Here is a 26,536-nt window from a genome sequence, read left to right as displayed (position 1 = left end):
AGTGCCATGTATACATAATGTCAACATGTAAATCAATATTTTTAATAGGAACATATGTGTGTGTGTGTGTCATATAATAAACTAAATGCAACAAACTGTATCTAAGGAAACAGACTTAATAGTTTTATGCCACCATTAAGAATTTTACCTTCTCTATTGTAGCATGGTTTTGATGAATTTTTTAGAGTGACTGGGTTTACAACAACTGGTTAATGGCTGAAAACTGTGCATAGAACTAGCAGCTCCCTTTTACAATGAAGTTCATGTAGTGTAACAACAATAACAATATAAAATTCATGTAGTGTAACAATAATCTGAATAGAACTAACAGCTCCCTTTTACAATAAAATCAAGCGCATAAAGTACAAAAGTCCATTAAACCATGGACTGAAACAAAAGAACGAAAACCTAACACACTACAACCTAGTCCTAAAGAGTATTAAAAAGAATAGTTTAAGATCTGAGTGCCGGTTATTTCCCTCCCGCCGAATGCATCACATCAAATAACAAGGGACAACCATGCAAATAGCAACATTCCGATTTACAGCAATACCCATAATCAAAATGAATGACATCAAGACATCTCAAGCACGACGTTTACTCAAAAGCCAAGAGTTCGGCTCGTGATGTCTGTCATATAGTGGCTCAATCCTTTCTTGTCATTTTCGTTTGCTCAACTTTGTAGAATCTGCCACCTTGAAAAATCTAGGCACCAGTTACACGAGCCATTTAGGATCTATAACCATGACCTCTCGCGTGTACTCCTTTGTAGTCATCACCAGCTCATGGTAGATGACCCAGTCAGGTTGCCTCTGGAAAAGAGTACTGCCTGGATGTATATAGAATTGCTGGTTCTCTACTAGGGTCTTATAGCCCTCTTGTGGGTCCTTTCTAGAGGCAGGGAAAAACAACCCTGCAGTAATCGCCTTTTGTATCTTTGTAAAAATTTCCCCTGCAGTCACTATGTTCAATTTATATTTATCCATGATGGTGAGAAGCTGTTTTCTCACATCCTATGCTCTTCTCAAGGATCTATACCGAACAAAGTTCTCAAAACACCAGGGCCCAGAAAAGTTATTACTTTTCCAAGCCTCATAAACCACAAGTAATGTTAGATGGTCTCCCTCTGGCTGGAAAAACTTGGCCTTCTTCTGATCAGCTTGTGCTTGTTTCTCTCTGGGCCTGTAGCAGATATTCCCTGTTTGAATCAATGCAATGATGGTCAAAATCTCATCACTGCATCCAAGGTCCACACTGGCAAGCAGCATCTTAGATAATGGTGGTTCAAGAGGAAATTCTGCCATTTTCCGGCCCAATTTGGTCAGAAGCCCTTCCTCATCAAGAGCTCCTAGATTGTACAACTGTTCCATGGCAGAAATGAGAGCCTGGGGTGAAGGTGGATCCATGAAATCAAAAGACAGAAGATCATTTATCCCCATAGCTTTCATGGTAAGCGTAGTTAACCCAAGATTTATCCTCTGTATTTCAGGAATTCAAGTAGAAGACATCTCATTGCAGTATGCACTCTCAGTGTAGAGGCGATAAGATCTCCCAGGCCCCGTACACCCAGCTTGCTGCTTGGCTGAAGCTTGTGAAATAGGAGTTATGACAAGTGAATCAAGCCCTTGCTTCGGGTTATACGCATTCTGCTTTGCAAACCCAGGATCAATGACGTAATAAATTCCATCAATTGTCAAAGATGCCTCAGCAATATTGGTAGCAACTACCACTTTCCTCTTCCCCGGAGGTGCAGGTTCAAATATCCTTGATTGCATTTCACTTGGAAGAGCACTATAAACAGGTAGTATAATCAATTCCGGAACATTTTTACGTATCCCTTTCATCCTTTCAAGAAGAGACTGGCATGCAAAATCAATCTCCTCTTGACCAGTCAAGAAGAGAAGGATCTCTCCTTAAGGTTCTGTCAAGTGGATGTGTAACACAGTAAGTAGGGATGCATCAAGGTAATCACTTTCCGGCTGTTTGGAGTAGAGTATCTCTACAGGAAAAGTTCTACCAGGAATTGTAAATATATTACAGTTAAAGAAATACCCTGAAAACTTTCTGCATCCAGTGTTGCAGACATGACAATCAAGCGAAGGTCGGGCCTTCGTTTCACTAGTTTCTTGAGTAAATCCAAAAAGAACATCCGTGTATATAGTCCTCTCATGTGCTTCATCGAGCATAATAACAGAGTACTGAGAAAGGTTACCATCTATCAAAATTTCCCTAAGAAGCATACCATCAGTCATGTACTTGATAACAGTATCTGGACCAATACAATCTTCAAATCGAATAGCATATCCAACTTCCTCACCCCAAACGACAACCAAACTCTTCAGCAACCCTCTTAGCCACAGACGTTGCAGCCTCCCTACGAGGCTGCGTACTGCCGATTTTACCCTTTGTTTTGTATCTAGCTTCTGCTAGATATTGAGTTACCTGAGTTGTTTTACTTGAACCAGTCTCACCAATTACAACTAGGACTTGATTTTCATGCACAACCTGAATGAGTTCCTTCTTTAATTCATAGATTGGCTCTGCCTCTGTTCCTTTATAAGCGCAGACTGAAGCTTTGCTGCACGACTCAAAGACCCTTCTGGATTCTTAAAAATTCAAACAGGTGACATATCCATTGAACTTGAATACCTGCTCTGCGCTTGTAGAAACGCTGGTTCATCCTCATTCATCCCAATCTCAACCTCAGCACCCTCTTCTTCTTCTTCTTCTTCTTCTTCTTCTTGATATAACAATCCATCTCCCTGACAGTCCCTAAGACTCAAACCACCTGAAGCAATCAACTGCTTCGCTTCCCGCTTCTCCGGTGACTCATTCCCTTGTAAACCTTATACTATTCCGGCTTATCCGAGTTGCCTCTCCTATGATCAACATTATCACCAATGTCTTCACTCTCATCGTCTCTCCTACGCTTCTCATGGCGATGGCAATGGCGATTGCTATGCCTTCCTTAATTCCTGTAATCTCTTCTATCATCTTCTAACTTCTCCGACTTATTAGAGTTTCTTAAACCCGTCGTCTTTAGCGGGAGCCATTGTTGAAAAAGATACAGAAATAGCTAGAGAGATTCAATGAAGGAAAAAGAAAAAGAAAAAGATAGAGATATAAAGAAAACTCAGTGAGATCGATTCCGAATCACCGGCTCATAAAATCTGGGCCATGCTATACGCAGCTGGGCCTAGGCCTTTTTGCTTACTGAACGTATATGCATAAATAAAAGAATTAACATAGGCATCTACTTATTTTCACTGGGTAAAGATTTTTTTAAAATTTTTATTTTTAATAATCATAATTCATTCAATTACTACTGATTTCTTGCTAAGCAAAGTTGTGCAAGCCTTGGACTTTTTCTTGCGCTCAATGCCACTCTTTCTATTTCTTTAGACCACGAACAACTTCTTTGAAAACAATAACTGATGTTGTGAACGTTTCTCTAGTGAGAGAACCTATTAAGAGGAGATGATATAGATTAGGATTTCTATAATTGATGTCATAAATTACATTGTTGGGTTTACAACAATTGGTTATTGACTGAAAACAGTACATTAGGATTCTCTTTTATTTTGATCTAGAATGATTCTCCACTTTTCTCTTATCTATGTTTATTTCTCAGTTGTGGCAAAATCTAACATTCTAGCTTGGTTTGTGCCTGTATCAGTTGCAAAGTCCATTTAGTTGCCTAGTAGTGCTTGTTTTTGTGTGTATGTACATTCAACATCCGTTCATCTTAAGTTCAAGGCTAAAGCTTGGTGATTTGTGGGGAAGTGGCAATTTAGCAAAATTTTTAGGATATGGATTAATTTATGTTGCCACTACTCTTTTTACTCAGACATATAAAAACACATCCTCTTCTTTATTACCAAGTTTCAAACACACCTTCCTAGTGGGTCTTGAATCCACTACCCTCACCATCCACATTACTAAAACTAGTATGTAACTCAATATGGTTATTAAACATAAAGAACATTAGTTTAATTAGGATATTTGAAAGCACTAAAATAGTTTTTCCTTATAGCTTTCACGATACTAGTTACGTCAAGTTTCTCATTACACTGCTATTACGTATATAATTTTGAAAATCACTGTTAGATACTACATATATAATATCAATTCACAATCATTGTCAATGAAATTCTACTAAATACAACACAAAGTATAAGAATATGTTGGTCTAATAGTATCTCCAAAATTGGATGAGAATAGGTGCAGATTGTTCAACTTAATTACAATTTGTTATGTCCAAGATCTTTGTATAGAAAGTATATGAATAGAAACAACATAAAAAAATATACTCAATAGTTCAAAGAAAGAATTACATAAAAATATAAACAATCTAATTTGTATGGAAAACTAACTAAAGCAAAAAAGGCTAAAAGAAAATTATCTAAGATGGCAAGATTTAGACTTGAATTGTTTGTATTTATTACCTTCTCATCATAAGCTTGACATCAATGCAACCAATTGAAAAAACTTACTAAATAATAATATATCAAAATTGAAAGACAAAAAAAAAAAAAAACTAACAAAACTCAATAATAGTAATAATGAAATGGTTGTGAAGCAAAAAAAAAAAAAGGTAATAATGAAATGGTCATTTATGCTTATGCACAAAAATATTCAATAATAGTAATAATGAAATTGTCATTAAGCAAAAGAATAACGATGAAATGGTCATTTCAGCTTTCTCATTGAGTATTATAAATGGGTCACTTGGCATTAAAATTAAGAAAGTTAAAATGGATATTTTAGACTACAGTTAGAAGCTAATTTGAATTTTGACTTTAATACATCATCGATTTTCTCATATATTGTGCTGGAAAATTATTAAATACTCCGAAGTACCATAAATGCGTACTCCCCCATCTCACATGAATTGTAGGTTCCACTATAAATTTAATTAGTGGAACCCACAGGTATGTGAGAGGAGAGAGTACACATTTATGGTGCTATGATCTCAATTTTCAAGGGATGGTCACTAACTCGTGACGCATGGGAAAATTTTGTGTAATAGTATAATACATCATCGCACACATAAAAATGATTACCCCTTAAAGAAATTAAAACCTTGAAGACTCATTCTACCACTAAGTTATTGTAGGATTTTGGGGTCATAAGAAAAATCAGGAAAACTTACCCCATGTGATTCTGTATGGTGGTCTGCCACATTACCGTTACCAGTTCTAGTAATGTTAATTTGACACTTTCAAGCCAAAAAAAAAAATATATGTTTGGCACTCATTTATTCATGATATTTTGGAAGGTAGATTATACTTGCAAATAAGGCATTACAAAAAATTAGTTTCATCCTCGAGGTTTTCTACATCATTAGTTATAAAGTAATAGTATTTTAGTTACCTAAATTGTTGAGAATGAAGTCATGAACCACCTTACAAAAATGTCTTTGACATTGATAAATACTTTCTAATAACCAAATAAAGAAGACAAATACATACATAAGATGATGGTTTACATAACTTTCAAATTCCAAAACTTAGTTCCAACTACTAATAAGAGCCTTAGGCCGAAAGATGTCCATGAATTGGTCATCAAAGGTGAGGAAGTTCAAAAAATTATATTCAAGAAAATAAAATAACCTGCACATCAAAATAACAAAAAATTGATAGCACATTCTCTCTTGAAAGGAACATATGCAAGCTCCATCATTTAGCCGATCCTCAAATCTCAATAAACCCATTTATCTCACTTTTCCAACTTCAACAATCATACAAAACCCTCCAGAATTCCAAATTTTTAATGAGAGAAAAATAAAGGCAACACCTAAGTTTGAAGAACATTCTTAATGTCCATTAGCATAGGACCAGGGAACCATGATTGTAGCACCACCCGCACCATTCTTATTTCTCTTCCTCCTGACCATTCTACATGTATTAGGAATTCAAGAATTTTTTTAAAAAAAATGATTACTCAAACTTGTTTACCCATCATTGGATGAAATAGGAAGCACATGACATGAACATAAAATGACATGCCGTTAAATAAAATTAGGAATAATTTAAAAATCTGAGAATTTCATGCATTCAAATAAAAAACTCGGCTTTTCAAACTTGTTTATCATATCCATTATTCCACTGAAGTTCTTAATTATATGAAAATACAATTTCTACACACAAAACAAAACAAAACAAAAACAAAAAAAAAGAAAGAAAACAAAAAAAAAAAAGAGGTTTGTAATTGCATCAAATACAAATAAGCCACATAAATGAACTTTCTTGAGGATTCATCTTATCATTCACCAACTATATTATGCACCCTACCTATGGGAAAGTTCTCAAATTTGACAATTGAAGACATTCTTGATTGCTTATATGCATCGCAAATTATGTTCCCACTATTAAGTTTATGAAGGGTCTTACGGATAAAAATCTCATAAGTTTGAGGAAGTAATAAGAACCATTATCTGCTTTTGGCACTTTTGCATTTGTTTTATTAGTAGATGAAACACCAAGTTTTGTGCCACTGGCTTTGGATTTATTCAACTCATTGATTTATTCAAATGGATCTGAGAAGCATTATAAGGAAGTACATGCAATGTTAGAAGTTAATTCTAATTTAAATATATAAAAGTTCTTTTTTTTTTTTTTATGAGAAAAAGGTCACAGCATTTTACTAATCAAAAATCATTTTGAAATACATTATCCAGATAGGTAGTTCTTCTACCCATACATCTGTATCTGTAGATAAAACTGCTCCACGTGCAAGAGAGTGCGCTTACTTATTACCCTCTTGTTTTACATGGTGAAAGCTACATGATTGCAATGTGGGACCAATTCTACGGGCATCCTCAATCACATGCCCATACAACGTGATACATTTACCAGGAGCATTCAGAGCTTGTATAACCCGCAAGCAAATTAAGCAATCACCCTCAACCAGCACCCTGAAAGACTCAGCTCTGTTGCTAATAGGACTGCTTGTTTTGCTGCCAACGCTTCTGCCATCTCCACTGTTTGGGGCAGCAAATCTTCTGACTCAGTGCTGCAATCAAATTCCCCGTGCTGTCCCGAAAAACTACTCCCAATCCAGCCATGCCCAAGTGTTTGAATAAGGCTGCATCAAAGTTTGCTTTGTACCAATTCCCCATCAGCAGAGCCCATCAGACAGTAGCAGGTCTGGGAAGTGTCCTCGGGGCCTGTCTGTGCACCTCAAAAAATTCCTCCACCTGTGCTTTTGCTCTTCTTCCAATCTCTAACAAAGGCCATGTGGTCTGATTTTCTCTAATTCCGTTGCGCCATTGCCATGTGCTCCAAGCTATGGTTGAAACCAAGCTATTCGAAAAACGGACCCCTGCATTAGCACCCCTTCAAACAGGTCCATGAAGGTCCAGTGATGCTTCTTATATAAATCCGCAAAGCTTCTCTCTGACTTCCAGATTGCTTGGGCTTGCTCACAGTACCAAAGGCTGTGCATGTTTGTTTCCCAAGACCGCTCACATAGAGAACATGTTTCATCCACCATTATATGCCTAGAACAGTTCATTTAACTCTTAGGAGACTAAAGTTAATATTAAATTTTGGACCCACCACATGCCACTTCAATCACCCTACCAACAAAATAAGAACAAAAAAATATAGTATCAGTTGCAAGTTTTACCCCATTTACAATAGCATCTTGAAACAGCAGAGGTTGGTAGGCTGCTGCATGACTCGGATGTATTCAATGTTAATGCAGGTTATGGGTTCAAACAACATGAAAATCTGTTATCGCTTTCTTCCATGGGGATTTTTGCTTAATGAGCGATGACGCAGAGTGATTCAACAACTGTCCCAACAACATATTATTGGCTATGTTAAAACTAATACAAGAAAAAATAAATAAAATATGAAGATTTATTGAAATGGATACAATAAGCTAAAAAGGACATTTTGCATTAGAATTAAACAATTGAAAATATTTGAATCAAGTCATCTATCCACATAATAGAGTGGATATTTTGCTGTCATAAGGTTTGTGTCAAAGCCAGCAATAATAACTAATGTAATTCTCAATAGACCAACTGCTCATGCAAAATCTTAAAACACAAAAACTTGACTTAAAAGGGACTTAACAATTTAAGGAGTTCTAACATATTGAAAATTTAAGGTTTTCTTTGTCTCCTAAAGCATCAATCCAAACCTCACAACTCAAGTATAGCAAACACAATAGCCAAAGGATCCTAGAAATATGCTTTTAAAGCCCCAATGTCACAAAAATCTTATAGTCAAGTATTTTGACAGACAAGTTGCAGGCAATTTCTAAGGGGTCAATCCAAAGGCCAATGCTATTTAATCTAAGGGCTTGATAAGATGTAATGAAACCACCAATGGTCAATGCTATTAATTTCAAAATGTAGCAGTTGTTAGTTCCAAAAGAGAAAAAATATAAATAGAAATAGTAAACAAAATAATCCCAACGAATTTCCTGAATGATCACTCAGAAAACAATCCAATGGCATTTTTCAAATAGAACAGTTGACATAGGGAAAAAAAAATAAGGGAAGAAGAAGAGGCATGAAATGGACCTCATTGTCATGGAAGACTGTTTGATGTCCAAGTTGGTGCGGTCATTGACTCTGCCATAGGAAAACAAATGTCAAAAAGAAGAAACACAAATAGAAATGGGTTTTATTTTTTGGGTAAATATAGTGATTATTTTTTGCATTTTGGATCAATACAAAGCTAAATTTCTACAGGAAGAGAGAGGCCTTTTGCACTATGTAGGTGCTCACATTATGTGAGGCTGTGTGTGAATGCCATAGAGGAGAAAGAAGTATAAGAGGTGAGAGAGATAAGGAAGAGAAATGGTCCGGAAATTTACAAACACAAAATAATAATAGGTGAATTTATAACTGCAGAATATGTAAGAGCTTATTAGGATTTGATGGATAGAAGAAGTGGAAAAGACACCTAGATGCAAGAGAATCGTGATAATATTCTGCTCTACCAATTTGAGAACTAATTGAATTTTCACTAAGCTTTGACTTTAATTATATATATAGATAGATGAGGTTGTCTTTCTTTCTTACTAATTCATTTCCTGTATAATAGTAAATGAAATCACATTATGCAAAAACGTAAATCACCAGAGTGATATAATTTGGCAGCATGATCATTCTTTAGTGGATTGAAAAGGGGCCTAACATAAAAATTCTAAGTCATCAATAACATTCTCCAGAGTTACTACTCATTATATTAGTGAAAGAAAAAGTTACTACTCATTAGTAAGCAATTTCTGTTTTCAAAGCACCCAACTAAAGCTATTTCATCTCTTATTGCTTTTTTTTCAACTCTAAATATGAAAACTAAATGAATTTGTAAGCAAGAAAGACAACCTCAAGAAACAAGACACTTTTAAAAATGACTCCCCCCCCCTAAAACTCATGACATGAAAACACAAACATAACACAGTAACCCCAATAGCACCAACATCCAAACATCGACATTAGAGGATCCAACCTCACAAAATCTCAAGGAAAAATAAAAAAGCAAGAAATGCTACTAGCCACCTGCCAGTCTTGGCCGCCATTGACATGCACACTCTCAATTATGCTTCATAAAAGTTATAAAAATCTGAAAAACATTCAACAAGAAATCAATCAAATATTTATATTAAAAAATGCAATAAAAGAAATAGATAATCTTTACTATAAATGAAACAAAGGGAAGATCCTTAGCAAAGAAATCAAGGAAAGGGAAAAAATATTCATAAATTTGATATCAAAATTTCATTACCAGATCTAATCACTTTTTTTTGCGTGGGTGGCTGAAACTCTTTTGGTGCATAACTATTCTTCGGTGGAAGATGCATAATTTTCAAAGATCACAACAACCGAAATCATTGACTTTTGATGGTTTTGAGAAGTTCCTCTGAAATTTTTCAATGATTTCGGTTGTTGTGATCTCTGAAAATTATGCATCTTCCAAATGGTGTTTGGATGAACTTGTTTGGATTCTTGAGTGTAGGAAAAATCTTGGCCAATTGGTTTTACCAGTTCTTTATAAAGTAGATCCATCAGAAGTACGTAAGCAAGAGGAAAAATTTGGGGTAGAATTGGCTGAACATGAAAAAAATTTCAAGGATAACATTGCCAAGGTGCAGATTTGGAGGGCAACTCTAAAAGAAGTTGGCAATTTGATTGGATTCCATTACGATAATGAGTATGTGTCTCATGATACATAATTCTACCCGAGTCTTTCCCTCTTGCTTACGTACTTCTGATGGATCTACTCCATAAAAAACTGGTAAAACCAATTGGCCAAGATTTTTCCTACACTCAAGAATCCAAACAAGTTCGTCCAAACACCATTTGGAAGATGCATAATTTTCAGAGATGACAACAACCGAAATCATTAACCTTTTGATGGTTTTGAGAAGTTCCTCTGAAATTTTTTCTCCCCTCCGAAGTTTATCGTTCATGAAGGTGTATATGTATTTGTCACATAAAGCTTTATATAAAAGGCCTGTAAAACCGTAGCAGGTATCTTCACCTCGGAAGCTCATAAAGACATCATACTCCCACCGGTGAGTGGAAGTCATTGTAGTCTACATACGAGCAGAAGATTGAGAAGGTCAAAGATGTGATAAAATGGGAATTATAAGGGCTGAGTGAACACATGAAAAAAAAAAAAAAAAGACACTTACCTTTTTTTTGATGACTGGAGCCTGGAGCTGGAGGTTGAAGGCGGTGGTTGTGTGGTAGCTTCAATATCACAGGGGATGAATACCACAACCACGCACTATAATTTTCTTGCTTTTCTAAAATTCACAATGTTCGAATCCAATGTCTTTTCCTTTTGATTTCCAAACCAAAGTTAGGCCTTCAGATATATGTAAATGACTTGTACAAATCCACCAAGACGTGTAGTTTTATGTGAATTTCCCACCAAAAATGCCATTTTGGGAGCTTCCGTCCTTTTACTGGTAGTTCAATAAATGATAAATAACAAGATAAATGGAGATAATCAAAATACAAATTTATACTTTTAAATTTGACTGAAATTCATTTTAGTTATTGAACTTTATTTTTATTTTTATTCAATTAAATCAATTAAATCTTCTAAGTTTTCAATTAATTCCACATACTCTGCAACAGTCAATTAAATCAAAACCAAAACCCACGGATTCTCAAATCACTAAATCAGAAACCTAAACTAAAGACAAAAACGGAAAACCTCATCAGTCAACAGAGCTCCAGTCCAGAGCATCGGAGATCGCATCGGAGCGGATATTGCATCGTGAGATCGCATCGCGAGATCACATCCAGTCAACGGATCGGGCATCGTAGCATCGGAGTTCGCATCAGCCAACACAACTCGAGCTCCACTGCTCCAGTCCAGAGCACATCGCCGCATCGGAGATCGGTCCGATCCGTCGGTCACGCTCGCAGTGGCGCCGCCCGGCCCGCCCCTCAGGCCTCCCTGCTCCTCAAGGTATATCATCTTTGATCTTTTCACTTAACTTCTCTCTCGTTCTCTCTTACATAGTTACATATACGGGTTGGGTTGATGGGTTTCTCAGTTCCTCTCAGACTCTCTCTCTATCTAGAGAATAAAGTTATAACAGTGAAATGAAAATATGAAATGACTCCCTCTCTCTTAGACTTTATTTGATTCTCTTTGAGTGGCTGGTTGCTTTATTCGCTTAGATTTACTTTTGTTAACTTTATTAATATTTGTCCCTGATTTTGGCTTTATTAGTTGGTGTTAGAATTGGTGTTGGTAACTTTATTAATATTTGCCCTTAGTTTTGGCTTTATCGGGTGTTGGGATTGGTGTTGGTGTCGGTAAGATACAGTTAATTGGAAGCCATGGGCCTGTCTGTTGAGTGGAGTGGTGCAATCAAAACAAAATATCTCTCCCTCTGCCCCATGTGTTTGACCAACATTAGTGATTTGTTCAACTAATAGTCATAAAGTATGTAATAAATCACTCTTTTTTAGACTTAGACTTAAGTTTATATATTTTTGTGTTGTACAAAGTTGAGACCTCTAAATAATTGGCTTATTGTTTATTGACTTTTTTATTTTGTTAAGTAATAGTGTGATATTCCAAGTATCAAACAACCATAGTAATTAGTTGAACTAATTAATTTTGTTTGTTTTGTCTGGGATATTAATTAACCAATAATTAATTGGAAAAAACAACTAATAAAAAATAATTAATAATTTAAATAATCAACACATTATAAAAGACAAACAAATTATATTATATTAGACTAAATAATAATTAATAATTTTATACTTGATGAAACAACAATATAACAAATTATAGTTTATAAAAGATAAATAAATTAATGAAATAACTAAACAACGATAATTAATAATTTTATTAATATTTCATACATTCGCTTGTGTAATTTATGTTTCTTAAGAAACATCTTAAAAAAAATTCCTAAAACCGCTACTGTCTTTAGTAAAACTTTTAGAGTTTTTCTTTGTTTAAATCAGACTATTATATCTGCTTCTAGTTTGTTTACCACACCATTCCAACAAACAAGATGAAATGATGTAATAAAAGTAGGAGAATGGAAAGTCTACAAGAAAGGACTTCGAAAAGCTAGCCATTTACGTGGGGTGGGAAAATTCTGGAAGCTTTCATCTTTTTCAAATGCCCTAACATCTATATTTATTTACAGAAGAACCAAATTGTTTTAGCCAATAGTTATGCTGTTTCCACCAACTTTGGTAGAAATCTTGCGATTTTTTTATTTTTTATTTGGTGTGAGTTTTTAAAGAATATTGTTAATTGTCCTGTTGTAAAAGAAGCTAGGAAACTAGCATCTCGAGTTTTAAAAACTCGAATTAAATGGTAAAATTCGAGTTTTTAAAACTCGGGATTCTACATAGAACTCAAGTTTTAGAAACTTGAGTTCCATGATTTTTCCCTCTCACGTAGAACTCGAGTTTTAGATACTCGAGTTCTACCATTTTTTCCTTTCATCCACTTAATACTTTCTCTTCCTCACATTCTTCATCTTCCTGAGTTCTTTCTTCTTTTCTTCATCATCTTCGTTCCTGGGTTTCCTCATCATCTTCTTTCCTCCCGTTCCTGGGTTTCTTCTTGTTTTCTTCATCATCTTCGTTCTGGGTTTCTTCTTCGTTCCGTTCTTCCCGAGTTTCTTCTTCTTTTCTTCATCATCTTCATTCTGGGTTTCTTCTTTGTTCTGTTCTTCCTGGGTTTCTTCTTCTTTTCTTCATCATCTTCGTTCTGGGTTTCTTATTTTCTTCTTCGTTCTGTTCTTCCTAGATTCGGGCTTCATCTTCAACTGGGTTTCTCTCTTCTTCAACGAAGTCTTCTTCGTGTTCTACTGTGGGTTCTCTTCTTCGTTGTCTGCGGAACTCGAGTCTGTAAGACTCGACTTTGATTTGCTAGAACTCGAGTCTTACAGACTCGAGATCTATGTGGCATTTTTTGGGATTTGCTGTCCACGTCATCAAGTACAATGCGAGTGTTTGGGACTTGAGTTTTAAAATGGAACTCGAGTTTCTAAAACTCGAGATGCTATTTTCTTAATACGTTTCAGGTGTGTGTTAACTTACTATATTGCCCTCCCTCACATTGTTATTCTGAAAATTGCCTCGAAATCTCGCGCGTTTTCAGTTGTCCAAGAAGATTAAAAAAAATTTAAAAAAAAGTGGGAAAATGACATTCTTCCTCATCCGTTAGCACGTAATGCGTGTTGAAAGGAACATCCTATTTTATTTCCATAGTTTTGTTACAGATTTTTTATTTTTCACAAAAACAACTAACGTATTTTTAATTTTTTTACAAAAACTCACTTCATTTTAAGTTCTTAACCCCCTTAACATGAAAATACACAGTTTTACAATTTTGATTTACTTTACCTTATTTTCATCACCAATTTACAAAGAGAAATGTTATGTTCACTATATTTTTACAATAAATTTTAAGTGACAGATTGTTATTAGTAAGGCAAAAAAGTAATTTTAATGATAAATTCAAATAATAACCAATAATAATTAACCACATATAATTTATTATAAAAATATTCTGGACGTAGTACTTCTCAAATGATTAAAGTAATTTTAATTTAACACCAAAAGAGCTACTACTATTTATCCCCATCAATGATGACTGATGAGGAATCCTATTCTTTTATTTTTTATAAAAATCGAATACCAAGGTATACTTTTCTTGAGATTACTATACGAAGGGAGTCCAAATCTTCTGTCTCACTTTTTCTGCTCCACTTTATACTCCACCAATAAAAATTTGTCACGTGTTCACCTGAGTAATTAAATACTACTATTAATTAATAACGGTAGCATTAATAAGTCAATAATGATAGTATTTAGTTACTTAGGTGAACACGTGGCAAGTTTTTATGAGTGGAGTATAGAGTGGAGTAGGAAAAATAGGACAGAAGATTTGGACTCATACAAAGGTATACTTAATTGGGAAATTGGCCTCTTTTTTATTTATATATAATTTATTTAAGGCAATCCATGGCTCTTAGGCCTCTTTTTTATTTAAAGCAATGGGCGAAAATAGTCAAATAGCACATTTTCGCAAACTATGTTGCAATCCACCACTGTTTTAGAAATATGTAGGGATCTATCACTTTTTTTATACTTGAGTTTGGCGAAATCGAGTTTTTCATGATACTCGAGTTCCATAAACTTGAGGACCATAAAAAATTTTCAAAATTTTTCAGAGTATATTTTTTCAAACTCGAGTTTTTGGAACTCGAGTTTCACAAACTCGAGTTTGAAAAAAGTGGTAGATCCTTACATATTTCCAAAATAGTGGTAAATTGCTAATTTTTTTGCTAAATAGTGGTAGTGGTCATTTTTGCCTAAAGCAATGCATGCCTCTATGAACCCAAGTCTTCTACTAGCTTACAGTTGGCTTGCACTACTTAAGAAATTGATAAAATATAAATAATACTAATTTTGATGAGAATTTGTGTGATTTCATTCGGTTGACGTTGCAAAATCCTACAAAAATTAGTATGAAATCTCCCAAGTCAATGAGAAATTATCAAAATTGAGTTTTTATTTTTTATATTTATTGTTAGAACATTATCAAAACCGAATTAGAAGATAAAGAAGTAATACAATGAAAAGATTACAGGGGCAATAATAATCATTATAGCATTAGAAAATGATATATCTGTCGTGGAATAATATATGACTATAAAAAAATTAAATTATTTTTCAAGTGCATTTATGCTTACAGAATTTGTGGGGAGTAAAAAGACCTTGATAGGAATATGGGCCGTTGGGTCATGCTAAGGAAGGCCGACTTGCTCTTGGGTTTAGGACTTGTTAGTACTACGGGTCGGTCCATACGCCGAGGCTCCGAGGATCCAGCCGAGGATGATTTTTCTCTTCGGACTGACACCGAAGAACCTGGGACTTCATGGTAAAAGTTAGGAAAGGACACGGACAGAACCAATGGTTAAAAGGGGTGAACCCTAGAATGCCCCAGAAGCACCGGTGTTGGAGAAATGTCAAAGATAAAGGCTGCTACCTCCACATTAAAGACCCTGCACCTACCACCTTGGCCGCATTAATGGGGAAGTGACACTTGAACAGTGGAAGGGAAACTTCCAGTTACTGTTCAAAGGCACTAAGAAAAGAAATATCTAGGCTAAGGGAGGAGTTGGGGCAACACGTGTACAAAGTATTAAAAAGAGGAGTATTTAAGGAGGAACCTGGAACAGAAACGGGGATGGACTTTTTGTAACCTAAAAAGAAAAAAGACAAGGAGAAAGATAAAATATAAGAACAGCCCTCGGCTTACATCCGAGGAGGACGATTTACAATATTCCTTGTTGTTTCCATGTACTTGCCATCTTTAGTTTGTCATTTAATCCCCACACACTTCTAACCTGGGTTTCAAGCCCACACTCTACAAATTCATATTGTTTAAGGCTCATTGGGCCTGGGCCCATAACTGTTCTTGGGGCCAGGTGCACTTGTGCACTTACAGAATTATATTAAATAAAATTTGTGACAATTGTTTCATCAAAATAAGTTTTTCAAAACTAAAATTCATGAAATCCTATTTAAAATCTATTATAAATAATGAAATTAAATGGATTTGTCTTTTAATCATTTGATGAAAAGTAGACGTAAGAACATTAGCTCGTGCAAAAATTCATGTCTATTTTAACATAAAAACTACTTTTTCTAGTTTATATATTTATATTTGAAAACACTTAACATCAGATTTTCTATTTTACATTACATTTTATTAAAATATCATTTTTTTCTTAATTTTTAAAATTATTTATCTTTCTTCACACACAACTATCATCACTCACTCTCTTCCTTCATTCTTGAGACATGTAAAGAAATAATAAAAAACTAAATAAAATAAATAGTACTAACGTAAATTTACATAATTATTTTAGCAACTATGTTTTTTTTTTAATACAGAATTTTGCATGTTGTTGGCTAAAATGTAGTTATTTTTCTATTATATAGATACTAATAGTGATTTGAGTGCTCTTAACAAACCTAAATATAAAAATTTTATTTTAAAAAACAAAAGGCTAGTTTTAAATAAAAATTTTTGTAAGGACCAAAAACGCATAAAATCAACTTAGAGACTTCGTTGTTCGTTTATTCACTAAAGGTCCAAATACAATACATTTGGTAGAGAGGGTTCAACAACAAAAGTCTTCCCTCCGTAGTTTCCTGATTCCTATTTATATCCTTTGTTCCTTTCATCGTGGCCTTACACCTTGCAATCTACTATGTTTTTCCCCCTGACACCTGTCTGTCGGTAATGTAGCAAAGTTCTAACTTTGCGTTCAGCACTGTTCAGGTCATATCTACATTAATGCAATGGATTGAGTTGGTACCTTCTAATTAATGCGGCCAGAATGGTTGTTGCCGGGCATTTAATGCAACCCTCTAAATTAGCCTGCCACATTCAGATATTTGCAACCCTTACGTCAGCAGCGCCCATGCCACTTCATCTTCGGGTATCTCCGGGTAAATTCCCTTACTCCTTTACTTCATCTTGCTTAATGCATGTCGGCCTTCCTTTCCTCGGGTCTTTGGGTTCTTGGGTCCTCGGAACCTCACAATTTTAATTTAAAATAAATAAATAAATATTATTTAGAAAAGAGTCTAAGTGGTTTTGAGTCTTTTGACTTGCAACCTCAAAGACCTGAAAATAGGTATAAAGTACTACACCTTCGGTGCATTTTCAGCTCAATTTTTCTTACTTTCCTTTTTTTTTATACAATTTTTCTTACTTTCTTGACAACAAAGACCTACGTGAATACTTATGCTGTTTCCACGAAATTTCCACCAAATTCCGTCAAAATCTCGGGCGTCTTCAGTTTTTCAAAAAGAGAAAAAGTGAGAAAATGACATGGCAAATTACTCTTAAGCTCTGTTTACTTTTATAAAACAATGCATAGAGCACCGACCATTTCTTAGTGGATAGATAATACCAATATTATCTCACCCTCCTCCCCTCCATATATATATATATATGTGTGTGTGTGTGTGTGTTTCTCAAAAAATAACTTTCTAAAATTGATTAATTTGGCCCTTAAAATTAAATTAGTCTTTAAATTGAGAAAAATGACTAGTTGGTCTAGCTGTATTTAGAGATTAAGTGTGCATTCGGCATTGGTTTAAAAAACCGATTGTTTTTTTATTTAACCTATTTTACTACTATTTATAAGTTTCATTATATTTTTTGGTACTCTTTATGAGTTCCACTCAATAGCGGAGGCAGAGAGGGGACGAGGGGCCACCTCCCCCTGACTCCACCTAAAATTTCCTTGTAAATGTAATTGTAATCTTAAGGGACTCTGACATAGGAAAAAGAAAGGAAAAAATGACTCCAATTGATTGAAACTTGAAAGTGATTCTGACACAAGAAAAGGAAAGTAAAAAAAAAAAAATCTCAAACATCAAATCATATTCCCTTTTCATCTATTTTACTGTTCTTGTAAGCTTTTATCTTGTCCATGTTTGACACCTATTTCACAATTTTTTTTCTTTTTTAATTTCTATAATTATTTTCACTATTGATGATATTTTTTGCAATATTTTATTGTTAAGTGATGTTAGAGATATTATAAATTTTACTATTTATATCTTACAAATTGGCATGTCACCAATCACAAAAAATAATCACAAACATTTATTCATTATATTGTTTAAATAACACCATTCGCATTTTTACCGCATTAATTTGTAAACTTTTTGTTGTAGATTTTGTAATAACTATGAATTGATTATTTTTATTTATTTATTTTAATGATATGAAATATATTTATTTTCTTATAATTATTTATTTATTTATTTTATTATTATTGATTAATATTTATTAGATTAGTTTCACTTTAAATGTTGTCTTTTAATTTTGCCCCCCCGAACAAAAATCCTAGCTTTGCCACTAGTTCCACTATACTATTTTAGCTTTATCTATAATACTTTCAGCAAAAAGTTTTTACTTTCAGCTAAATAAGTTGTTCTCAAACAGACTATAAATTAGTTTTAAGGATCAAATTGATCAGTTTTGAAAAGTCTTGAGTCTAGTTAATATTAGCCAAAATATCAAAATATGTTAATAGAATTTACCCTATTTATGGCTATTGACATCTTTATATTTGTGTGTTTGAGACTAATTTATAAACTATTTTTTTTTTTCTTTTTAGCGGTTCACGTTTATTATTTTTTCTCACAGTATAAATATATTTTAAGCAAACTTTTAATCCTAAAAGAATTTAACAAAAAGCTAAATAAAGGAAAGAGAGTAAAGTAGTCGCCTTGACAAAGAGGCGCAATAATGAAAGTAGGTATATGATTCTTCCATGAAATTTCCGTGGTGCAACTGCAATTATTCAATCTAGAGGTGCCACTTTTTTTCTTCTCTTTTTTCTGGAAAGTAAAGATTAAAGATCTTTAGTCTACAATAATTGCAATACTAATTTGAGTTTTCCAAAAGATAGAAAGTAGAAACAGGAAATCGTTCATTTAAAAAAAAAAAAAGGAGTCACTGTTCATCAAAAGTTTTAATTAGGGTATTGTTGTATTGGTTTCAATTAAAAGATCTTCCTTCTCATTTAAGTACAAAATCAGTCATTAAACATTTTTCTAATACTAAATATAAAATGCATGAATTAATACAAAATAAATATAACAAATCTCTTTAACAATGATATAAACATACAAATTTCAAATACTCCAACCAGCTTATTATACTAGCTAGTTCCTAACAATCTAAGGTACTTAAATCAAATACACAAAATAGCAAAATTTCATTTACTTTAGCAAATTAAATAACTAACCAAAAGTTATTTCACAGGAGGCGACCACTGAGAAATCCTTCAACAGAGCATTGCAAGCCCTGTAATACATAATGCAACTGCTCAGTAACGATAGAGTAATCACGCGAATGACCACACCAACTTTGGATGAAGTCTCATTTTTCATTTGCTAATGGAATATGCAAATTAGATTTTACAGTAAGTCGGTGCGGTCATACATGATGATATAATACTGTCATTGCACGGCATGCTTATAACACACACACACACACACACACACACACACACACAAAAACACCACAAAAGAGCATTGATAAGTAGAAAAGAAGGTTACTATACTAGAGAGATAAGAGATTTGGCAATATGGGAATAGTAATGGCGGCCTCTCACACTGGAAATTAATGAGTAGAGCTTCTGTGTATAAATTATAGCAGTGGGAGAGACATGCGGTTTCCTTATCGGCTCATTTGAGTTTCAGCATGAAATTTTTTTCAGATTGAGGCAAATTACCAGGGAATATACATTTATAACATAGGTTGAATGTGTTAGGGAATATACATTTTTTTCTATGTATTAGCTTATCCTTTAACAAAATGTACTTTGCTTGTAATTGAGTAGATCTAAGTTGGGTTTAATGTAACAATATATATGTGAAGTTTACTTTACAAGTATTATCATAAAAAACATGAAGATTGAACCAAGAAACAAGTAATGAAAAGCTAATTTAGTGAAACTCACTAGTCTCAACACTAGTATCTATCGAGACTTAATGAAGGATTCTTGACACAAGCTCGATACCTCTCGATCTATTGAGCTGTATGATTTCAGAATTCTCAAATTTGAATATCGTCCCATGAAGACTTAGATTGATAGGTTTTTGTTCCCTAAACCTCTAGACCATATAAAAGCTTTATTTTAAAATAATCAAACACTCAAAAACTCAATTAGAGAACTCATACACTCTATGAGAAGCTATTGCATTTTTCTGCGACTTAGGGTTTTGTAACCAAGTGCTTCCAGATCTTCAATGTGCGTTGGAGTGAAGAACTTTGCATCCCACAATAAGCAATCAGTTGTTGGGAGTTAGTCACGTACTAGAATCCGTGCAAAAGAAGAAGTCTTCTACAAGATTAAGTCTAATTGGGGATTGAAGTAAAGATTCAGCTGTAGGTTGGTATTTTGGGATAAGCCAGGGTAGTGGTAAGATTCATTATAAATGTAACTGCTTGTTCTTGATTAGTGGATTCTTAGGAGTGGTGACTTGAAATTCACTCGGTGAGGTTTTCTTCATTTGTTAATAAATCAACGTGTCAATTTTAATTTCCATTGTATTTAGTTTATTTGTTGATTTGTTGGTGCTTCCATGATTTGCATGTAATTTAACCTAATTAATCAAATTGAGTAATTGAATTGATTTTTCGGGGTTAATCTATAACCTAAAAGAATGAAGTAAATGGTTAGCATTTGGGCGTGGTAAGAATAAATTCCTTTTTGTTTTTTGTAACATCACTTTGTATTTGTCACTCCCTTTCCCTTTATTTTTTTGTAGAAGAAATTGGAGAGGAGGGGTGTGGGAATTGTGTTCAGGGATTTATAAACAATAGAATGACAATCAGAAAAGATTGGGAGGATAGAAAAGTGAAAAGATATATTAGATTTAGTTTTCCACCATACATGTTTGGTTGGAAGAATGAAAAAAATAAAAGAATAGAAAACCAATATATATTTTCTTTATTTGGTTGTGAAGAAAAATGAGAGAGAATTTAATAGCAAAGGATATGCGTGATAAGTCTATAAAATTTCCTTACTAGTTATACTTACAAACATAAAATAAAACTTCCCTTACTAGTTATTGCCAATGAAAATTTTACCTTTGAAATTAGGCTTTAATAAGCCAATAGGCAACATAAAATACCAAAGAACTATAGTAGAATTTTAGAGAAAAATACCGTGACACCCTTTGAACTTTAGGCCAGTGGCTATTACATACCTAAACTTTTATTTTAGCCAGTTTACTCTCTAAACTTCACATATGTGCCAAATTAGAACAGTTGTGATTTTGCCGTCAATATATAAATTAATGGACTACTCATGTGAGACACACGTGTAACATAAAAATTACCAAAATTAAGCGTCTGAAAGTGAAACCGATGGAGAGAAGAGAGAGAAACTAGGTTCAGTTTAGAGAGGGAGAGTAAATTCTACAAATGCATGCAGGTGCCCCTTGCATATGAGGCTAAGTTCTCTGATAGCAAATAGGATTTATGGATTATGGATGTGCAATGAGAAGATGACATATGCATGTCTTTGAGTTTTTCTTGGGGGTTGGGGGGAAGAGAGAGAGAGAGAGAGAGTCTTTTGTATGCTACTGTCCTTGGGTTTGGCATACGATTTGCGAATCAATAAAGACTGTAAAAAGAGGTTAGATTTATCAAGTTATTATTGCCATTTGCTATCAAAATATAAGGATTCAATATTTGTAGGTCAATTATTGCCTTTTTATGTTATGATCCTAGTGTCCCACATGGATTAAGTGTAAGTTTAATCATGTGTTTATAAGCTCTTGGGTACTATCTCCTTGCAAACCAGATTCAAAGGTGAGTTCTACCTATGGGTTCCTAACATTTTGTTAGTAGTCTAAATGGTATGCTATGCTAAGCAGGTTCTCATGTTTGTAGCTTATGGGCTTGGAGCTTGGCCTGTAGCGTGGCCTAAAATATTTTCTTGTACTATGTGCCTTGCTTGCATTTCTTGGACCAAGAACTTGGTTACCATCCACAAAAAATAAAATAAAATAAAGGCTCATCTTTTGCCTTGCCAAAAGAGAGGGAACATTAAAAACTACAAAATTTGAGGAATAAAATTACTCCCCAATGCAAGTACCAAATGGTAAAACAAAAAAACGCTGAGCAATCAATTTATAGGGTGAATAATTGTTGAGGGTGTTGTTGGATTGGGGTCAAAACTCAAAGTTGATGGGTATGCTCTCTATATGTGACAATAGTTTGGATTTTTCATGAAAGAGTAATAATTTGTCTTTTTATTATAAGTTGGTTGTGGCAAAACTGATAGCATTAACCTCCATAGCGAAAGGCTCTATTAGAGTAAGTGTGCATTTGGGTAGAGATTAAGGTAGCGTTTGGATACTGATGAAAGTATCCAGTGTTTGCGTTTCACTTTTTGTTTTTTGAGAAGAGCGTTAACTAAGTTCAGTGGGTCCCGTGCACTGTTCACGGGACCCACAAACTTTTTTTTTCAACAAAACTTTCATTAAGAATGGGTCTCACCTTACTATTCACACATTTAAAAATTATCTTGCTATAGTGTTTTCAATTTTCAATTTTCAGCGGTATCCAAACGGATCCTAAAAATGAAAATTATTTCACTATTCATCTTATTTTTACTACTATTCATGGGCCCTATTGTACTATTTCAACTAACTTTTACCTTTATCTACAGTACTTTCAGCAATAATTTTTTAGTTTCAGTAAAATAAGTGGTATCCAATTACATCCTAAGTTTAATTCGTGGCAGTCTGGCAAAACAAGCAAGGTAAACTTATTATGATTGAAGGTAGCAATGGTCTACATGTGACTATTGTTTGGATTTTTCATGAAAAAATAACTATTATTTGTATTTGGAGCTGGATAAATCAGAGATGAAATTTGTGATCCAGCTTATGACACTCGCAATATCATTTAGTTGCTAGTTTTGGCATGGACACTCCTTCGCATTTTCCCACATGAGCTTCTCCACTGTATGTTTGCGAAGACCCTTGATCAGTCTATAGTCAACGATGCAAACATTGATGGAGGAAACTTAGCTTATATCTCCCTTCCTCCTTTTTAATCAGCATTGCGTGATCTGCATTTGCATTTATTTCCTAGATTGTATATCTCTCTATATATCAATAAAGATCATGGTCATCTTGAAGTCCCTCATATTGGAAGCGCTTTGGTTAGTCAACGTGATGAGTAATTCTTTTAGTGAAGGCTTTTAGATCTTGTAATTTTTGTTTTCGTTTTTGGGTTACCTTTTTTATTATTTATTACTAGGAGACTATTGCTTACAATGTTAGTGGTAACTTAGTGAAATTGTGTTGTTCTTCTAATGAAGCAGGTATAATGAATTAATTGTCAAGAAATGTCAGAAGAAGCTAATTAAAATGACCAACAAGTGGATTAAATTGTGGCTTAGCTCTCTTTTGATGTTCTTGCTATAGGTGGTAGGAAGGATCCCAGCTGAATTAATAATTCAAAAATATTTTCCAAAATTTTTAACCAAAATTGATGGATAGATTTTAATTTAACTTGAAATATAGAAGACTGAAATAAACAGAAACAAAATTATAAAGTTGAAATGAATTCTAATGAAACTTAAAAAGTAAGTTTTGCATTTTAGCCTAAATATTAATTTACAAACTGAATATTTTCTTTTAGATTGGTAAGTACATCTTGATAATAAATAAAACAAAGTCTTTTATTAATTCAATTGAGTCAAATTAAACATAATAAAAAGAAAATGAATACCAATAGCAATAACATATCAAAAACATAAAAGGCAATATAGACATACAGTTTTGCGGGTATAGCGGTCTTACGGGTCGGAGCATTCCGGAATTTGTTGCTCTGAACGATGTTGTTTGCCAATTGCTGGCATTTAGAGGGGGAAAAAAAAGCGCGCACACACACGCACGCTACCTGACTGTCTTCTCTGCCACATCCTCTCTTTTCACCCAACCTGGTTCACTGTTCTCACAAGCATTTTATCGAGCAGGTGGAGGCCACTCTGGCCCAGTTCTCGAGTTGGACCAGCACCAACTCGTTAGCAGGTCCAATAGCTTTGTTTTGGGTGTTGAAACTTCAGATAAACACGCCAGCTCTCGAGAACTTTCGTTTCCCTGGTTTTGTGAGTTCGTTCTGACACTGTGAAACCTTGTGATTGTTATGTTGTTGTGAAGTTGTCTAGTGTCTGTCGGCCTGGTTGTCGTATGTTGCATGTCGGCCAAAGTTGCAAATGCTTGCCTTCGAATTGAAGCACCTAGGAATTAAGGAGAAGCTTTGTGTTCACTAGGAATTAAGGATGGTTGTAAATATGGAGACTGCAAAGTTTTTCACACATGATTTTGAGGAAAATGGCTCTATGGAGAATGTGACGCTCTTTCTGAACCTGGTATAATTTGAAATCTGCATATGGACCATATTGTGATATACCTATTACTGTTATAAGTTCAGTAATACAGTGTCTAAATTGCATTCATAAAATGTGTCCTTTGATGTGCTCTTTTACTGGCAAATGACCCTACAATTGAATGTATTATCACTCCTCATATAGCTCTTACTATTGCTGAATATTTGGCTTTTGAATTGGGAAGCATGTTCTTGTCATACTTACAGATATGAGTTCTTATGACGATGCTCTTCATGAGGTAATGCAAAATATTTACATCTTTAATTTGCACTGAGGCTGTATCATATACTGTAATTTTTTTTTAAAGGTCTGTGTCAGTATTCACAAAGCTTTGTGGTTCTAATACTGAGAAATTTTTAATATATTTGCACATTATACATGGCTTCCAAGTATTAGAGACAATTTTTTTAAGTTGAGAGTTGTGAGAAGCAATTATGCTATATCTGCAGCTAGTTTCAGTTCTCAATGCATGAGTCATGCTTAGGAATGTTATTGTATAGATGGTGCAAGTACTTTTTTTGAATTCCATTATTAAGGCTTAAAGCCTTGATTGAGGGGTGTGTGCCATGCATCATTGCAGCGAAAGTTTTGTTTGTTATCGCTGTATTATTTTTGTGCTATGAACATCTTTTTTGCATATGAGGACAATTTGCTGGTCTTCCTTACACTACATTCTACTTTGAAGCAGGGTTCCATTGTGTGATATTTTCTGATTTTTAATTAGTAATTAGCATTTTCTTCAAAAACAATAAGGGATGTTGTGAATGTTTTCTTCAGCCCTAGTGTGAGAACCTATCATGAGGAGATGATACAGACAGGGATTTCTACAATTGATGTCATCAATTCCATTGCTAGAGGACCACTTTTCTCTGCTGCTGGTCTTCCCCATAATGAAATATTTGCTCAGATATGTCACTAGGCTGGTTTGGTCAAGTGATGGAGAGTCTTGAAAATCTTTTTGAGGTATATTTTTTATACAAATATGTGCTAGCTAAGATAACTCTTTAAACAAGTTGGATGACTGAATGCGGGAGAGCAATAAAAGGATTCCCCTACAACTTCTAACGAATTGGCTTTTTTTTTTTTTCCTGATTTTTATGTTAGGCGGACTTAGATGTATGCACAACATTTTTTGTAGAACTAATGAAGTTAAAATCTGAATAGAACTAGAAGCTCCCTTTTAGAATGAAGTTCATGTAGTGTAACAATAATCAGAATAGAACTTGCTGCTTCGTTTTACAATAAATTCATGTGCATAAAGTACTGTAGTCCATAAAACCATGAACTAAAACAAAGAACAAAAACCTAACACTACAACCTAGTCCAAAAGAGTCTTAAAAAAGAATAGTTTAAGATTTGAAAATTGTTATTTATCTCCCGCCGAATGCATCACATCAAATAATGAGAACAACCATGCAGATAGCAACATTCCGATTTACAGCAATATCCATAATCAAAAGAGAACATCCGTGTGTATAGTCCTCTCATGTGCTTCATCAAGCATGACAACAGAGTACTGAGAAAGGTAATCATCGATCAAAGTTTCCCTTAGAAGCATACTATCAGTCATGTACTTGATGACAGTATCTGGACCAGTACAATCTTCAAATTGAATAGCATATCTAACTTCCTCACCCAAATGACAACCAAACTCTTCAGCATCCCTCTTAGCTACAGATGTTGCAGCCACCCTACGAGGATGAGTACACCCAATTTTACCCTTTGTTGTGTATCCAGCTTCTGCTAGACATTGAGTTACTTGAGATGTCTTACCTGAACCAGTCTCGCCAATTACAACTAGGACCTGATTGTCATGCACAGCCTGAATGAGTTCCTTCTCTAATTTGTAGATTGGCAAGCTCTGCCTCTGTTCTTGAATGGACGCACGCTTCAACCTTTGCCCAAAGCTAAGGGATTGTCCATGTCCATAAGCATCCTTCTTCCACTCCGGCATATCATATGCCGATGATAAACCAACACCTCTAAGCTCATGTGCTAGATGCCTCTCACCTGTCTTTGGCATAGAGTCTTCCCATGGACGATTCAAATCCTTGGGAATGGAGTCAAGCAT

The 26,536-nt window shown here is 34.3% G+C and overlaps 1 long non-coding RNA gene and 1 pseudogene across 1 annotated transcript; both read right to left on the bottom strand.

The window, feature by feature from the left end:
• Positions 1-418: 418 nt before the first annotated feature.
• Positions 419-26,536, bottom strand: LOC142643322 (putative pre-mRNA-splicing factor ATP-dependent RNA helicase DEAH5; annotated as a pseudogene).
• Positions 6,582-11,653, bottom strand: LOC142643328 (uncharacterized). The gene is made up of 7 exons (XR_012845836.1): positions 11,187-11,653; positions 10,657-10,932; positions 9,747-10,557; positions 9,521-9,584; positions 8,537-8,587; positions 7,630-7,797; positions 6,582-7,501 (listed from the first exon to the last, which is right to left on the bottom strand). It is a non-coding gene; the product is annotated as an uncharacterized LOC142643328 (long non-coding RNA).

The sequence above is a fragment of the Castanea sativa genome, chromosome 7 (genome assembly GCF_040712315.1).
Source record: "Castanea sativa cultivar Marrone di Chiusa Pesio chromosome 7, ASM4071231v1".
In the NCBI taxonomy this organism is placed as follows: domain Eukaryota; kingdom Viridiplantae; phylum Streptophyta; class Magnoliopsida; order Fagales; family Fagaceae; genus Castanea; species Castanea sativa.
The sequence above is the reverse complement of the archived record's forward strand: the minus strand, read 5'-3'. Positions and strand labels throughout refer to the sequence as shown.